This window comes from Schistocerca americana, chromosome X, assembly GCF_021461395.2.
Source record: "Schistocerca americana isolate TAMUIC-IGC-003095 chromosome X, iqSchAmer2.1, whole genome shotgun sequence".
In the NCBI taxonomy this organism is placed as follows: Eukaryota; Metazoa; Arthropoda; class Insecta; order Orthoptera; family Acrididae; genus Schistocerca; species Schistocerca americana.
The window spans coordinates 845,472,087-845,481,008 of NC_060130.1; positions in this window are offsets into that span (position 1 = coordinate 845,472,087).

Here is an 8,922-nt window from a genome sequence, read left to right on the forward strand (position 1 = left end):
ATTCGCAGGCGAACTTTTGAGTCTCACGAACTGACGACCAATACATTGCCAACAATAAGTCTGCTCATTGATGTAAGAGAGAGAGAGAGAGGCAGAGAGCGAACTAAAAACAACATTGTGAGCCATATTAATTTGTTTGTCCGTGAAATGGTTCAAATGGTTCAAATGGCTCTGAGCACTATGGGACTTAACATCTATGGTCATCAGTCCCTTAGAACTTAGAACTAAGTAAACTTAACTAACCTAAGGACATCACACACACCCATGCCCGAGGCAGGATTCGAACCTGCGACCGTAGCGGCCACGCGGTTCCAGACTGCAGCGCCTTTAACCGCACGGCCACACCGGCCGGCTGTCCGTGAAATGCAGCTATATATTTATGGCTACAACCAGTCAAGTAAAACTATTAATTTATACGTTTTTATTGCTTACATGAGCATAGGACAACGCTTTTTGGACTCGCGGTATCATCTAGCGCCTTATTATGCTTTAGTCCAATACAAAACACGTCTATACGCTTTGAAATGAAATGGACACTTTTCTAAGTTAACCTGTTTCAACGATCTGTTTGCTCTGGAGATATCTATCCCCTGTTTATAAGCAGGTCGGTAGTCTCAAATGATTCTGAAAATGCGGTATAACGACATTTCAATTCGTACTTTATTGCAATGTCTGAAACGTCGACCGTAAAAACGCAACGCGCCACAGGTCGCCAGTAAGTGGCTCTGGCGTAGTAAAGATGCAATGTTTACCGCCTTGTGGTGTCTTAACAAGAACACACGCATTTTCGAAATCGCTTCCACTGTTCTTACAGGCTTAGATCACACAACTCACATTTAATTAACTCAAAGTGGGTTATCTTACTTTCATGTTTTACGAAGATAGTTTATATTGAGTGTTGCAGATTTATACTTCTTTGGAGCTAAAATTTAGCTCGAATCTCATGCACGCTGAACAGTTTCACACGAGTGGCAAAGAGAGCTGGACACTCCACTAAGTCAGAAAAGTGAAATAAAGAATTCGAAACCTGAGTGGCCTGTACGCATGGGAAGTAAACTAGAGGTACCTACCTAGTGGCATGTTGAATTCGCTTTTACCTTGCCTGTGGCGACACAACGTGACGTGGACTCCACGAAACAACGAAAGGTGAATCGCCACCCACAGCTCACGTAGATCGCTCGGAGTTGGGTCCTGGGTTTGCACATTCCGCACGATGGTGTTTCATGAGTGATCAATGGGTCTGAAGAGGCTACACGAGCCCCCTCACATCCGTGGAGTGTACCAGAATTCATTCTGACACAACTTGGGAGCACAAAGGGACAAGTATTGCCTTGGTGAAAGTATTTGCCTCCTGCCGGTAGCTGTAAGAACCTAATGATGAGATATTAGTTTCCTGTATCTTCCGCCACTGAGAGACGATGGAACCCCTTCCGTCCCATGTAATGGTCCCCAACCCGTCTTCTTAGCCACAATGTCAATGACAAGTGGTGACTGGAGGGAAAACTTATCGAACAGGAATGGCATCAGAACCGTATTGCACTAATTGTGCTCTACAAGACACCCTAGAGAACCTTTTCGTACGTGCCGATCGAAACAGAACGTGGAGAGTGCGGGAAAGACTGTCCCATAATACCCGCGCGAAGCCTTCAGCAATATTTCTAGAAAATTCTTTACTACCACATTGGCGCTGCCATCTGGCTGCAGTGCGTGACAACAGTGTGTGATATGCGGCTCTCTTTGTCTCTTACATGCTCTCGGTTTTAACGCCAGAAACAAGGGGAGTTAGAAATTATTTAGTTGAGCAACACTGGCAGTTAAAAAACAATTTACAAGAAAATATAAAAAACGTCAACAGTATTTTGGAAATCTCTCTCAGTCAAGTAGACTGAAGTTCTTACAAAAGGTTTTTTTCCTAACTCTTCGTGAAGAGTCTTATAGGTTCCTCTCAAGAAAAGATTCACTATTTTTCATCAAGAGTTTTTCATCGAGAAAAGTGGTTATGGACTTTTTTTTAGAAGAGTTTTCTTTCCTGTTATCTTTCAAAGTAATTTGTCATAACATAATTGCGTCCCAAGATGACGTTTCTTAGTGTTGCAAGACCTTTCTTTCTACTAAAAGGTTATCTTAGGCATTTAAATGAAGAAGTTATTTCCATGTTTTTTTATGGAGAAGGTCACTATCTACAACGAAGAGTTACTTAACGAGTCCCGAAATCACATGAGAACAATTTCCGCGAGGAAAATATAGTTTCGAGCTACATGTTTAAGCCAATTGCCGGCCGGAGTGGCCGAGTGGTTCTAGGGGCTACAGTTCGGAACCGCGCGACCGCTACGGTCGCAGGTTCGAATCCTTCCTCGGTCATGGATGTGTGTGATGTCCTTAGGTTAGTTAGGTTTAAGTAGTTCTAAGTTCTAGGGGACTGATGACCTCAGATGTTAAGTCCCATAGTGCTCAGAGCCATTTGAACCATTTTTAAGCCAATTGAGGCATTTCTTATGGCGAGCATAAGGTGGGGATATCTGGGAGGATGGAGGCCCTAAACTAAAAAGTAGTCTAGGTCTGTACCGCACGCCTGTTAGGTGGCACTCAACTAGAAGGTGAGCTGGTTCGAAACATGGTGGTAGAAAATTTTCGCTTCCAGTATTTGGCCGTCAAGGGCAGGAGAGGTGGTGGCGTAATGTTCCTGATCAGCCGTATTTGCGATAATGTCCTGGATTGAACTCCAAACGTCAATGCATGGTCTGATGAAGCGAAGGCAAACTACACTGTTGACGGTGATTCGTCTGTCAGGTGGGAATCGTAAGCTCGGCGACCCCCTTGGTGCTATTCGAGAGGAATGGGCCGTATGCTGGCAGTAGGTTCCACCCTGTCCTTTTCTTCGTACATAACAGCACAAACTCAACACTACACTGTACAAGCACTTATCACAATCATCCATACGGCACGGACATGCACCGGACACTTCCTAATAAGTAGGAGTAAAGCAACAGCAAACCACTTCCACTAGAACTTTGCCTAGGAAGGCGATGCAGGCTTCCAAGATCTACTCCCCTATGCTCAGTCCCTGAGTACTGAGGAGGGGATTACTTTTACTTTTTCAAATGCCCCCTACACGAAAATGTTTCCACCAGCTGCCTGATCGCTTGCCTGTTGAGAACTGGAATGTGTTTTTCAGAGGCACCTGCTATTGGCGTACGTAACTATCGTCGGTCAAGGCCTTTTCTCATGCTACAAACGTCTAATGACAGCGTTCTGCGCCTATATTAATAAGTGTGCCCTGTGATATAGGTTGACCTTAGATATATGCAGGATCTTAAGAGTATAGGTACAGATTCGTGAGCATTGGTATCTTAATCTGTACCATCTTCAGTTTGCAAGTCGGTTTTTTTTTTTGTTTTTTTTTTCCCTGCGTGTGACAGTCGTCCCCGAACATCACTTAATTTACTGTCTGCTGTTTCCTGCACGATCGTATCTACACCGTGAAGTGGATACGCATATCAGTATAGACTGTCCTTTTGCCTCCACACATCCCCTTTTCAGTACCTGATCTGCTACTAGGGGGAAACTAAACTTTAATGGCATGCTTGTGCCTCACGTACTAACCAACTTAAAAACATATTACTCATAATAACTATAATTATTAATACGAAAATGAAGTAATTGCTGATGTAATGTTGATCAACACACTGTCCTCATTCATCACTAGAAATATCTATACTTATACTCCTTACACTCCGTTTTTGGATCAGTGGATTCTGTGATCAACTGTGAGGAGGTACGTATGGGTGGCATGTCTACTTACTGGCTGTTGTTGTAGTTCAGCATAGAACTGATGAGTGACTTGCGGTAAATCTAACGGTGACCCCGACGCCAAAACTTCGTCGCCCACAGCTGTTGACACTTCCGACTGCGATTTTCTCTGGATCGAGGTACTCGTGGAGCATCGTCGACAAGGTACCAGAAAATCTCAGTATGTCGACGACGCTGGAAATAGAGAGACTCGGGGTGTACCGACGTGTACCACAACTCATCAGCTCAGACGACCTTCTTCCATGCTTGGAGCTGTAGCGGTGGCGTTCCTGAGCCCATGCTAATCTCTACGCCATGTGACGTACGATGAGCACAGCTACACGTGTTGGGTGGTAACGCTTGTAGTCCATAACGAGAAGGTGGTTCTGACCGGTTGAAATAGCAAGTGATCTACTGTGTTGTTGTCTGTATAACCAGTATTATAGTCCGCATGAGTCCAAACCGATTGTTTGTCGCATCGTCGAGTACCTGTGGTCGGTCTGCGATCAAAGCGCTGATTCGCATATTTTGCCCATTCTATGCTCGACCGTCACGACGACTTCGTGAGGTTTCTTTTATTTCAGGCACAACTAAATTTTCATTTTTCGCATTATATTCGAACCCTATGTGTGAACTGGGTAAGTTGCTATCCTGAGCAATAATATATAGTGCTACTGCTCCGTGTATGGAGGCTACTCGCACGGTCGGCAAGCAGCCAGCGGGTGTGATCGCGCCATGTGTCACTGGGTGAGCTGGGGTGTGACGACTGAAGAGCTGACCGAGGCGTGAGCCGTGTGCGTGTATCTGGAGAAGCCACTGTAGACGTTGGAAACAACCCGACCTTCAGGCGGGAAACAGCAACTTCTTCTTTATCAAATAATGATTGCTAGAATCCACTTGTGACGCAGTAGATGCTAGGGGCAGTCTAAGAATCATTAAACCTTCTTTACTCTTATTGCGGTATGCAGTATACTAATTGGAATAAGAAACAGACTGCGGTGAAGACGCTACCAACAAAGTACGGATCCTTTAAATGTCGCACGAAGTATCGTAGCGGTTGTAGTTGGGCGCCAAGTAAGGTCTTGGGCACACTCAGCGACTCGATTGAAACCCGCTGACGATGCGATTTGGTAGCCGGTCGATTGGGAATCACTTCCTATGTAATTGATTAGGGCTCTGCAGACGGCGCGACTGCAGAGTGACACATTACTACATAGCTTTCAGCTCGTTGTCAGCCAGTTGCCGGCGATACGGCGTCCGCGTTGCCAAGCGGTCTGAGTTGCATCGTGTTCTCGAACACAGTTCTGTATTGATTTAATTTGAAAATGAACAAGTAGCTTTGTGCAGTAAGTAGAAAAACATCTTTTTTTATTCAATTACGAGCTACCAGGCTACTGCAGGAGGGATTTCACAGAAAAAGCGTGGTTTGAAGTATATGTAGTGTACTGTACATCCGTTGCTAAAATAATTCCTGGTACGTTATTTGGGGCAAACTTACAAAAAAATGTAATCATACCGTGAGTATTGTTTTGTGTGGCTAGCAGCCTGTGTCGTTGCGTAAAATTACATTGTCAGGTGTAACCGAACAGCGAAAGCGGCAGAAAAGCCACAAATCTGCGAGATATGTAAACACAGTGCTGTTCACATACAAATCATTTAACGAACACTAACCAGCATCACCGCACTTCCATACATATAAATCTCAAGACATTTGCATTTCCAACATAGAAATATCACTGTGTTATACAGCCATTAAAAGTTTATAATCATCTTTTCATTGTTTCAGTTCTTCTTACAGAAGGAAAATAAACGAATAAATCCACTGAAGATGCCAGAAAAATTGCTGAAACATGTCTCGGTGAGAACATAGTTCGCAAGGTGTCTTCCATAAGGCGGAATTCTCTCCAATTATAAAAAGTAAAACTACTATTAAAGTTCAGCTTCAGAGAAGCCTAACGCATTTACTGGTGGCCGACTCGTTTTACTCCATTGATGAAATTTTTAGTAGAACCAACTGGTGTGTATGCGAGCATTGTAAATAAGTGTTGTAAAATGATTTTTCTGTTTGATGTCGCATGGCTACAATAGCGTAAGAATTTTCACATGCACCTCTGTATACTGAATACGGTATGTTGTATTACAAGTTATTTATTACCTTTTCAGAATTTTTTGGCTTATTCTACATCAATGAGGACCATTGCAGTTGGGATTTGTGGAAAATACAATAGCAAAATTGTTTTCCTTTGTAAATATTTACTGAGGATTCCTTTTATTCTGACGTGTTCTACATCCTGGAGGCTCTCTTCGCGATGGATCTACCGTATTGTAACGAAATGTGCATCTGATCCAGTCTATGACGGAAGACATCAACTGCGCCTAATCACTGCAGCACTGTTTAGTCGTTCTATAAAAGATTATGAACTTTGACTCTATCTGTAATTGGTCTTTGGCTGGTGTATGTAGCTTGCAATTTACGTTTCTTTGGGTGTACGGTGAGTCGAGAATTTCCTTCGTTATCTCATTCGTGTATCATAGTAATACAGAACTAGATCGTCAACTGAGCTTGAATCTGGACTCGACACACCGAGTGTAACCAAAAGATGCAAGATACTCGGGAGTGACAAACATTAATCCCTTCCCCCCTCCCCCAAACTCCTCTCCTCTGGCTCGCACAAGGTAACTGAAGTTTCCCATTTCAGAGTTGCGCCGTGTACGGACTCGTGGCTATTCTGAGATAGACGCATAGAAGTTTAGATCACGAGGGGATCTTGCAACGCCCAGTGCAAAGTCTACCGACACGGTGACAGGAACACGCACGCACACGGTGTTTGGAAAATAAACATAAAATAGCTATAAACTAAACAACATGTGCAGCACTCAAAGGGATATTCCAATGGACCGGAAACCCGATTGTAAGAATAATTAACACGATCACGGGATGTGAAATACCAAGGTGTTTGGGGTTTAGTACTTACAGGAGAAAAAAATTCGTAAACAAGTTGAAATTGTATGTCACGAACTGTAAGAGTGATGAAAAAAAATTCCAACAATTGATCAAAGCAAACTTCTTCCACCTCTGGACATTATCATACTGTATCATGAAGTTATCTACGCCTTCAGAGCACACTATCTGATAAAATGTATCCGGACACTTATTAGTGAACTTCGATATGGGGCGCGTTCACTCTTCGACTTTATGACATCTCCAACTCCTCTGGGAAAACTGACAATCGAGAGCATGACTGACACAGAATTCGTATCAAGAATACTCCCAACGCCGACTGACTTAGACCGTCCGCACATGGAGAGACTGAAGAGGGACGGAACGGGCAGGCGATGTAAATCGGCAACTGGTTGTCGTCCCAGCTATAAGGAAATAGTGGAGATTGACAGGAGCGCTCTCTCTCCATTTCAGTCGTAAGCATGTATCCCTGCCGCCTTTGATATCGCGGTATTAAAGAGTAACTCTTAGAGCGAATAAAGTTATTTTCCTTGAAAGCGATGTCTAATAATTTGCACAGACTTAATAAACTACGCTTGTGTACTGATAGATCTCTTTAGATGCACGAAATCCTACAGTCAAAAACACGAAGGGTTGGGTTATTTCCGTCTTCTTGTGTTTCCGACGTACTTACGACACTGTACCTCATTGTTGATTTCTTTCAAAAATACTATTGTAATGGAGTTTCCTCTCGAGTTTGCCGAAGTATCATTGACCAATGCCTCATTAAACACAGAGAACTGTTAGGTTTTTGCCAAAGTAACGTTGTTTTTGTGGTCTTCAGTCTGTAGACTGGCTTGATGCGACTTTTCACGGTACCTTCTTCATCTCCGCGTAACTACTGCAACCTAAATCTATTTTAACTTGCTTACTATAGTCAATCGCCGGTCTCCGTCTACAATTTTTACAACCAACACTTCCCTCCAATACCAAATTGACGTTTACTTAACGCCTCAGTGTGTGTTCTGACAACCAGTCCCTTCCTTTGGTCAAGGGATAGGCTATAAATTTCTTCCCACCCCAGTTCGATTCAGTAACTGTTCTATAGTTATTCGTTTTACACATTCTCTATTCATTATTGTTCTGAAAACCACGATTCAAAAGCGCACTTAAATTAGTATTTGATATTAACAAATTTGTCCTTTCTTTGCTACTGATAGTCTGATTTGTATTTTCTATTTAGTTCGGCCATCGTCTGTTTTTTTGGACCTAGATAGCAAAACACATCTATTACCTTTAGAGTTTCTTAGTATATCGTAATTCTCTCAGCGTCGCCTGATTTGATTTGGCTACATTCCATCGTCTTTTTTTAATACTTTTGTGTATATTCATTTTATGACATCTGTTAAAGACACTATACATTCCGTTCAACGTGTTTTCCAAGAATCCTTATTCACTTTTCAAATTTCTCTTCGATTTCGATTACAGTCTCCTCAATGTACAGATTCGGCAACACTGGGTTAGCATATATCTTGGTCTCACTAACTTCTCAACTACTGCTTCTTTTTCGTTTCATTTGACTTAAACAACTGCAATGCAGTTTTTGTACAAGTTGTAGAAAACTTTTCCCTCTTTATATTTTATCCCTGCTACCATCAGAATCTAAAACAATGTATTCCAGTCAACATTGTCAAAAACTTCCCTCTTTGTATTTTATCCCTGCTACTATCAGACTTTAAAACAATGTATTCCAGTCAACATTGTCAAAAACTTTCTATAAGCCCAAAAATGCTACAAACGCAGGTTTGCATGCTGACAGTCTTGTCCAGTGCGTGCTACTCCTATTTGGTTTGATGCAATACACAGTATAACAGTTTACCCTCGAAATCGAAACCGGCCAACGGCATATTTGCCCCCAGACCAGCCCCTAACTGATGGCGCCGAAACATCGACGTAGTCTGGTCCACACCTACTCCAGTACACCGAGCTGACCAGAATTGAGGACGAAGATTTTCGGCCACGCGGACAAGATGGCGGCCACCCCGTGGTTTGGTCACACTGCATGGACAGTAGCCGCTGTAGCTGCGTACAAAGCACTTCTCTGCACTTGTTCCACAGTCACAACACTGTCTCACAGCATCACCCTATGAAACAAGTTGTCAATCCCACTTCTAGTAGACCAAGCACTGCCC